At 43.6% G+C, this 9,588-nt stretch overlaps 1 long non-coding RNA gene across 1 annotated transcript in view; it reads right to left on the reverse strand.

Annotated features, from left to right (window-relative positions):
* Positions 1-1,041: 1,041 nt before the first annotated feature.
* Positions 1,042-9,588, reverse strand: part of LOC124090555 (uncharacterized) — a 15,559-nt gene continuing 7,012 nt past the window's right edge. The window contains exon 2 of the long non-coding RNA XR_006851122.1: positions 1,042-1,752. This is a non-coding gene — a long non-coding RNA (uncharacterized LOC124090555). The remainder of the gene's footprint in view (positions 1,753-9,588) is intronic.

Genomic DNA, 9,588 nt, shown 5'->3' on the forward strand with positions numbered 1-9,588 from the left:
AGGAAGTTGTGTGGAAGTACTGGGGAATGAAAGATGCCGAATTATGCTACGTGCTTGTGTAATACACCACAACTAATGTCTATATGTTCTGACATATTATATGTACATGTTCATGTATATATGATATGTACCCCTTCTGTGCAATATATACATGTGCCATACATATGGAATATACCATATATATGTGATATGCTAATTCATCAATAATAATAATAGTAGGGAGATATTAGTATAGCAGAGTAAGTGGGTCAGGAAAGACGAGCGGAGGGAAAGTGAAGGTACTGGGAAATGAGATTGATCTAATTATGGTGTGTACGTGCATAATATGGCATAGTAAATCTCACTATAAAAATTTTAAAAGGAGTTTTCTTTTCCCCAACATTATTCTAATGCCTACATTTTTCTTTTTGGTGGTAGTGCTGGGAATTGGATGCAGGGACACTTTGCCAAGAGTTGCACCTCCAGCCCTCACATTTTCTATCTTTTATTGTGGTTCAGGGTCTCACTAAGTTGTCGAGACTGATCTGGAACATGTAAGCTGTCTGCCTCAGTCTCCAGGTCACTGGGGTTCCAGGCATGAGCCACCCCACCTTGAGTTTTCCAGGTACTACCTGTGCCTCCCAATGCATAATTTACCTGCCCTTTACCTGTGTCACCTTGAGCGTGTGCCTTTTAGGATTATAAGATATGGCTGAATGTTAGGGTCTGTAAACAAGTCAAGATGGCGCCTGACATTTTGCCAGAGGGAGTGGTTTGTGAAGTAATGCCAGCAAGCCATTAAGTGTGGAGATTCCTTATTGGTTGACTGCTGTATCTAGTTTATGTTAATTAGATAAGCTGTGTGGAATGTATATATACCCCTCCTGTCCTACAATAAACGGCTCCCACTCCTGCTGTCTCAATCTACACAAGTTCCTCGTCACCCCCCCTGTTATTTTGCTGCAGCTGGACTGCGGCAGCTGAACATCCCCTTCTTTTGATACCACTGTGCAACCGAGCCCCTTCTCTCTGCTTGATGAGGTAACGTTACTTTTTGCCATGTTTTCATTCCATTTTCCTTTATTTGGCATCTCAGAAACTGCATTAATACATGATTGTTCAAATAGTAGGCACTCACCGAAAGCAAGTTGGGTATAAATAGGAAATTAACAGAAGCAACATAGAAATCTACAATTCACAGGTGATGTTTTTGGTAACATAGGATTTTTGCTTCACAAGAATATTTTTCCATGCCATTTCCATCTTTAGCATGCCCCTAAGATGAACCGTGTTCCTTGGATATTGGCTTCTGCAACAGAAGAAAATAGGAAAACTATCTGGACTTTTGCTCCAGCCTAGGGAATGGAAGAAGATCAGGGCAGGAGCTGGAATCTGTTCTGATACTTATTTAATTTGGCACAGCCCATGGACACGGACTGGAGCTGGGTCTTGTAAGGCAGATATTCAATTCAGTTGGGAGCACAGAAGGCAAACCTCAGCTTTGACTTCAGCTGAAGGGGCGGAGTTCTGGCCTGGAGGGTTGGTGTGTGCAGGTGGAGAGGTCCCCTCTCCATCGCGGTCGCCATCCAGCGGGAATTCTGACACCTGAGCTGGCACTCTGTGTGCTTCCGACTTCCCTCTGCTCTCCTCACTTGTTCTCATCCAAAGCCCGATCCACCACATGGCTGCCCCAAGCAGAGCTAGGGGTTGGCCTCGAATTCTCCTCTTCTGTGGATCCACTGGACGCCCTGCTTGCAGGATGGTTCACGTGAACTGGAAGGGAAACATGAACTGGAGAAGCTACACTTACATCAGACAAAACAGGCGTTAAGACCAAACCTGTAACAAGAGACAAGGTCACTACATTGTTGTCCAGGAATCCTGGCAAGAAGACACAGTGATTGTAAGTACGTGTGCACCTCGTCTGGGACACCAAGTCTCATCAAGTGAACACGTTTAGATCTGGGGAGAGACAGGTGGCAGTAACACTGGCCGGGCACGTCAGGGGCTCACTTCCATCAATACATAGATATCCAGACAAAAACCAACAGAGAAACACCAAAGTTAAACTATCCTGTAGGCAAAACGGACTCAACACTCCGAGAGCCTTGCATCCAGCAGCTATAGGAGGCACAGCCTGCTGGACAGCAGCCACACAGGAGGCCACCAAACAGGGCTCAACAGGCTTAAAGGATTTGAAATCACGTGCATTCTAACCCTGTAGATATCTGGAATAAGTTAGAAATTAACAACAAAAGAAACTTCAAAAAGCATAACTATATGGAGACGTATGTTTGAAATACCTTCGATATGCTATTAAATAAAAAAGGGCCTTCAATATGCTATTAAATAAAAAAGGGCCCAATGAAGATATCAAAAGGGAAAATTAAAAAATACTTCAAAGCAAATGAAAATAGAAATTCAATGTACCAGTGTTCAGAGGGAAGTTCATAGTAATAATTTTCTATCAAAATAGAAAAAATCCAAATAAGCAAACTGTGTGATCTAGGAAAGCCAGGGCAATCATACCAAAGATTACTACTAGGAAATAATTATAAACCTCATAGCAGAGATAAGGGAAATAGAGATAAAAGATTTTAAAAAATACAAAAGACCAACAAAACAAAGAGTTGGTTTTTCAAAAGGTAAAATTGACAAAATTTTAGCTAGGCTAATCAAGAAAAATGAGGAAAGCCTACACACATAAAAATCAGAACTGAAAAGGAGCCATCACAACTGATACCACAGAAGTACCCAGGGCCACTCGATGACATTAGGAACCATACCTGCCAACAGTTAGGAAACCGGAAACCCAGAAGAAACAGACAAAGTTCTGGCCACATACAACCTGCCCAAATTGGACCATGAGGAAATAAAGACCTGAATGAGTAGAGAAACTGAATCAGTAATAACAAGTCTCTCAACAAAGAAAAGCTAGGACCAGATGGCTTCAAGGCTGCTTTCTACCAAACTTATAAGAAATAACTAACATCCCTGTTTCTTTACCTATTCCAAGAGGGTTGAAGGAAGGAATCTCCTCTAAACACTGTGAGGTCAGTGTTACCTTGATACCAAAAGTAGACCAGGGAACAGCCAAAAGAGAATGACCTGAGGAACATCAATGGGAAATTCTCACCAAAAATGAGCAAACAGGGGGCTGGGGTTGTGGCTCAGTGGTAGAGCACTTGCCTAGCATGGTTGAGGCACTGGGTTCGATCCTTAGAACCACAAATTAATAAATTAAAGACAAAAAAACATAGAAGTATTGTATTCATCTACAATTTTTTAAAAAAAGAGCAAACAGAACCTAACAGCAACATGAAAAGTTTTCTGAGCCAAGAACAAGGGGACTTTATCCCAGGGGTGAAGAATGGTCCAATCCATGCATGTCAATAAAAAAGCAATATGTCCATCAATACCATGAAGGATGCAAGTCACACAATCATCTCAGTAGATGTAGAAAAAACAAACATTTGATAAAAATCAACATTTTCTCGCAACATTTTGCAAATGTCAAATTAGATATTTTACAAACTAGATACGGAAAGAACACATCTCAATGTAGAAAAGATTATGTATGTCAAACCCACAGACAATGTCATACTGCATCGGGAAAAGCCAAAGCATCTCTGAGATCTTCAACAAGAAAAGCACGTCTACTCTAAATGTATTTTTTTTCCCTGTGCTGAAGATTCAACTCCGGGTCTCACACGTGCCAGGCAAGCACCCTACCAATGAGCTGCATGCCAGTCCCCACTCTAAGTGCTCTTAATCAATACAGTCTAGCCACAGCCACTAGGCAAGACAAATAAAGAAAGGTATAAAACAGCAAGACAAGAAGTCAGATTATCCCTGTTTGCAGATGGTATGATTCTACTTGTAGAAAAACCTAAAAACTCCACCAAAAGACTATTAGAATAGATAAACAAATTTAGTAAAGTTTCAGGATACAAAATCAGCCTCAGAGGGCTGGGGTTGTGGCTCAGTGGGAGAGCGCTTGCCTAGCACATGCAGGGCATTGGATTCGATCTTCAGCACCACATAAAAATAAATATAAAATAAAAGCATTGTGTATAACTACAAGTTAAAAAATATTTTTAAAAAATCAGCCTCAGATATGAATATCGTAGGCTGGGTTGTGGCTCAGTGGCAGAGCACATGCCTAGCATGTGTGAGGCAGTGGAAGAAAAGAAGAAAAGGGTAGAGACACTTTAAGAAGTCAGTTCAGACAATGATTTTTTGGATAAGACCTCAACAACATAGGCAACAAAAACAAAGCTGACCAATTCAGACGTCTGCGCATTGCAAAGGAAACTGCAAAGTGGAGCAACGCCCTAAAGCATGGGAGAAGATATTGGTTATGTTCCTCTGAGAGAGTACTAATATTCAGCACCTATCAGGAGCTCAAAAACCTCAACAAGAACAAAAGACCCCAGGCAATCCAATTTAAAAATGGGCAAATAATCTGAATAGACACTTCTCAAAAGAAGAAATACAGATGTCTAACAGGTATGTGAAAGATGCTCACTGTAATTAATCACCCGGGAAATGCAAATCACAACTACAATAAGGTATCATGTCACCTCAGTTAGAATGATGATTAGCAAAAATAAAAAGTATGGAATGCTGGCGAGGATACAGGAAGGAGAACTCCTGTGCACTATTGATGGGAATGCAAATTGGCACAGCTGATGTGGAGAACAACATGAAGTTTCCTCAGAACACTGAATGTCAATCTCCCACACGATCCAGCCACCCCATTTCTGATCACAAATCCAAAGGAAATGAAATTAGCATATCAAAGAGATACCTGCACTTCCATATTTATTGCAGCCCTAATCACAATAGCAAAAATGAGGAGTCAACCTGAGTGTCATCAGCGGACAAATGGCTAAAGACAAATGTTGCCTACAACAAAATACCACTCCATCTTTAGAAGAAGGGGATGATATTATTTGCAGCAACATGGATGAGACTTTAGAACACTATGCAAGGTGAACTAAGCCAAGCACAGAAAGACAAGTGCATGTCCTCAGTTATGTGTGAAATCCAAACAATGTAACATGCAGAAACCAGGAATAGTTCAGTGGTAACCGCAGGAGGAGAGAAGGGGATGATAGGAGATGTTGATCCAAATGTACAGTCTGCAGCTGAGTAGTAGAAAGGTGATGATACATTAAGGAGCTGATTCCATCACTCCACAGGGACACCTGTATCAAATCCTCTCCTTGCGCCCTGATGCTCTGTCTGGGTATGTTTGGTTCCCTCTGGAATGCATGGTGGAGTTTAATCCATATCGTGAGGAATTAAGAGGTCAGAAACTTAATCTGACTGTGGAAAACAGTTCAAATAAACTAGTTATAAAGAATGTGTAGGTGCATTTGGGAATTTGAAAGATATATAGTTATTAGAAGAAATGTAAATATACTGAAATAAAAGTTCAAGATTGTTAATTTAGAAATAAGCTTTAAAACAGCACAAAGATTATAATATCATTTGGTCTGGAAGCATTGGTACGAAAATATTAATAGTGTTACTCTCTGGGCATCAGGAATGTGCTATTCTTAGTTCTGTCTTTTTTTTAGACTACCTAATTTATAATAAAGTTTAATAATAAGTTATTTGAAAGAAACTCCACAAGGTGACATTTAAACTCATCACATGCATAACATTGGCCAAAATTTTGAAGACTGATAAAATAAGCTTTTATCAAGTATAAGGAAAATGACACTCTCCTAAGAACAGACCCTGGAGAAACATACTCTTGTGTAGCTAGACATAAACTTACACATTTTACAAAGAGCCAGAGACCATCCAAGGTTTTCATTGTAACTGGGTCAGTGTATGATGGTGTATTTATCCAATTTTATTGAAAAGCTCTAAAAAACAGATCAATTACAGCTATACACATAAGCATAGATGATTCCCAAAACATTAATTTTGAAATAAAAATATATGTCAGTGAGAATCACATGGTTAGGATAGGATATGAGGTCCTGCAAAGCTCCTGCTAATGCAGAAACTTAATCTGACTGTGGAAAACAGTTCAGATAAACTAACTATAAAGAATATGTAGGTGCATTTGAAGGTGACGGGGTTGGACTGTGAGAGCTGTCCACTAGTCAGTCCGTCCTAGTTGGTGGACTGACTGCATGGTAATGTAGGCAGGTGGGTGGGGCTGGAGGAGGAGGTCACCCAGGTGTGTCCTGGAGCAGTTCCCCCTCCCTGTGGCCCCTTCCCTCTCCCTCTCTATTTCCTACCTGCCAGAGTGAACCCTCGGTCCCCACCCTGCCCTTCTGCCATGCTGTCCTGCCTCACCCTGGACCTAGAGCAATGGAGTCGGCTGACCAGGGACTCCATCTAAATGTCATGGGTCATAGTAAGCTTCCTGCACTAAGTCATTCTGCCAGATATTTTGGTCCCCATGATAAAAAGCTGACTAACACACATGTATAATTTGGTTTTATTTATTTAAATTTAAGATAGAGATTATTTCTTGTATATATATTCAAAATGGGGATACATGCATTATATATTTGATATGTAAACATTAAATATTCATAAAAATATAGGCTATTGATAATTTCTGGTAGGAAAATACACTTAGAAAGGGGTGTATTAAGGACTTCAAAGTTACAGGTAATACTCTAAATACTTTTAAGTTTGAACTTGGGGTACATATAATTATTTTATTATTATTTTTGAAGCTGTTTATACGTGTAAATATATAAATAGCATTCATGTGGACTTGAATATATAGTTTTATATATGATATATTCTTGTAAAATTAAAATTATTAACGAGGATGGGCATGACTTGTATTCATAGGTCAAATTTCACTTTACCCAGAGCCAAAGTTTATTCTGAGCAGTTCCAAAGCACATCTGCCACCCACAGCACTTTGTATCTGTAGTTCTGTATCTGGAATAAAAATATGCATTTAGTCCTTGTCAACCTCCCAGAGAGGCTAGAATTTATCCAGGGGCCAAAGCCTTGAGCCCTCTCCAGTGTGGTTTCCTCCTCAGGCTCAGGAGGGTTTGACTGTGGAACTTGTGTGGCAGGTGAAAACCTGTCCTCCACAGGCTCTGCCTTCACGGCCCTCGCTCCTCACAGCTATCTCATCAGTACACTTGGTCAGGTTCAACCGCACTCCAAGCCAACACCCTGCTCGCTTGGCCTGAACACTCTGATTGTACTCAAAATGCAGAACCAAGAAACAACAACCCAGGGAAACACACAGGCACACCCACATAGAGACTTCAAGGTCTAGGCCCAGCGAGGCTGCTCACAAGGTAGAAAGACCTTGGCCCTGGAAGAATCGGAGATGATCAGCGTCGGGCTATGGCAAGGCGAGGGAGAGGGCCCGCATGCCGAGTGGCACAGGGAGGTCCCGCTGAAGAGTGAGGGGCTTTGAGACAAGGGAAGGACTACACAGAGCCTAGAAGGTGCCTGGCTGGCAGGTAAGGGGCGCAGAGGTGCATTCCTCTCCTTTCAAGTCCTTTCTGCAGGAGTTGCAAGAGTCTGCTCGACTAGGAGAGAGGTCCTCTGCAGTGAGGATTCCTCCTCAGGCTCAGGAGGGTTTGGCTGTGGCAAGTGGATGGGAAGACATCCTTCCCTGGACAGCAGCTGGCAGTGAGTTGTCTGGGATCCTCCTTGAGAGGCACTTCCAAACCGCACCAATTCCATATTTAAAATTTTAATGTAAATGATGGTTTTCCAAAGCAATTAAAACTGAATCTGCTAAAAGAGCCTTACCCTTCTTCAACCTGGCCCAAACCGGGAGTTTTTCCTGGGACCTCCATGTTGTTTATGATCCACTTGGAGAAAGGCCTAAAGCAGTGGTGGTTTTGACTGTGTAAACCAGGACGCTGTGAGCGCCGTCCCCACGGTCCGTCCCTGCACGTCCAAGGCTGAGGTCCTTCGTGCTGCGCTGCGGAGCTGCACACTCAGCATGACATCTAGGAGTTACGGCGCAGCCTCCTCCCCTCCACTCGTTCCTGAAGCATTACTATTCATTTTTATTGATTTTCAAAAATATGCAGTAAGGCAAAATGCAGTTTCCAAGAGCTTCCAGAGTGGTGAAGCTTTTACTAGGTCACAACCTCGTTAATTCACGTCCAGCTCTCATTCCTCCTTATGAGCACAGCCCTACACTTGTGACCCGAGATTTCAGCCTGACTTTATGGCCTGCTTCAAGTTACTCCCAGGGAGGAGGCCAGGGAGGAAAAGCTCCGTTAACCCTTTGGGCTACGGAGGGTTTTCAGTAACTTCCATCGTGAAAACCTAATGCTGTGAAGGACCATCAGGCAAACCCTTCACCATTCCTATGCCTCCCAGAGTCCCTGTCCCAGAGCAGCTGATGTCAGTGTCAAATCTCAGAAGATAATTCCCAAGCCCTCCATCCAATTTCCAAGCTTGTACTGTAAGTACCACTTCTCCAGCTGGGTGTTGTCTGGTGAGGTTTCACTGCCAACTTACCTTCTGAAGGCCTTTACTGCGCACTCCTCTAAAAGGCCTCTTGATGCATCCAATTCCAAAAATGGCTGGGGTCCCTCCCCAGGGCTGAGGACTGGGAATGCTGGGAGAATAAGCACACTTCTTTCCCTGAAGGAGCTCTATTTGGACAGGTCAGTGACTCAGTGGGTGCCTGCTGCCCTGGAACCCTGTAGGAGCATAGACAGGGACCAGATAGTAGGAAACTTCCTGGAAGAGGAGGATCTGGTGAGTCTTAAAGTTCACCTAGTTAAACAGGGTAGGGTGGAGCATCCCAGGGCCATAGGAAGGTCATGCTCAAAGAAGCCACAGGATATATCTAGTTATATTCACATGTGCTCAGAAACCCATGCACATGGTTCCAGGGAGACTCGGAAGGGGCGTGGAGGGAAAGGAGGCTACACAGGTATGCAGGAGCGAGGGTGCATGCACCCTTGGGAGGTGTAGGAGATGCCAGCAGAGGAAAGTGTGAGGTGCTGACATGTGTTTATTGCCCTGCTAGGGAACTAATCACACGAGGTGTGTGCACATACAAAATCACACCATCATACAGGCAGAAAGGGCTATTCCAACAGACATAAGGCCAAGAGTCAAACATCTGCTAACTTTTCCTTTCCTCTTGATTGTCTCTGTCCAGGGGTCTGAGGAGATCTCTGAGAGATGCAGGGACCTCTTCTTGGCCCCTCCAGGTTCTTGAGCACTCTACAGAGAACCGAAGGACACCCCAGGTGTGAGCAGCCGAGCAAGACAGTGATCACACCAGGGCGCAGGCGCCCAAGAGCCGGAGTGTGGACGACCTCAGAGAGGAAGTGAGTCCTCCGCCTCGGGCTGGAGTTTTAGGTTTACGGAGGGATGGGAGCTCCAGCTGAAGCAGAGGTGGGTGGGCTAAGCAGTGTCACACCAGCTTTCCCCGTGTTGCAGCGTGCGTTGGCCTCGCACCCTCTGATCCTGCCACCTCCTCCCTGGCGAGCCTCACTGCAGCTCAGGCCTCCACCTGGATGTGCGTGTTGTGTCCTAAGGAGGCAGGGCCACATCTCTGTCACCAAAAAGTCTCGGGGCGCTCATGTTCCCCGCAACAGAGCTCCCTCCGGATGCCTGTGGTCCTCCCGTGACTCC

This window comes from Marmota monax, unplaced genomic scaffold, assembly GCF_021218885.2.
Source record: "Marmota monax isolate L192 unplaced genomic scaffold, Marmota_monax_Labrador192_F-V1.1 WCK01_AAM20220418_F8-fsc00010, whole genome shotgun sequence".
Lineage (NCBI taxonomy): Eukaryota > Metazoa > Chordata > Mammalia > Rodentia > Sciuridae > Marmota > Marmota monax.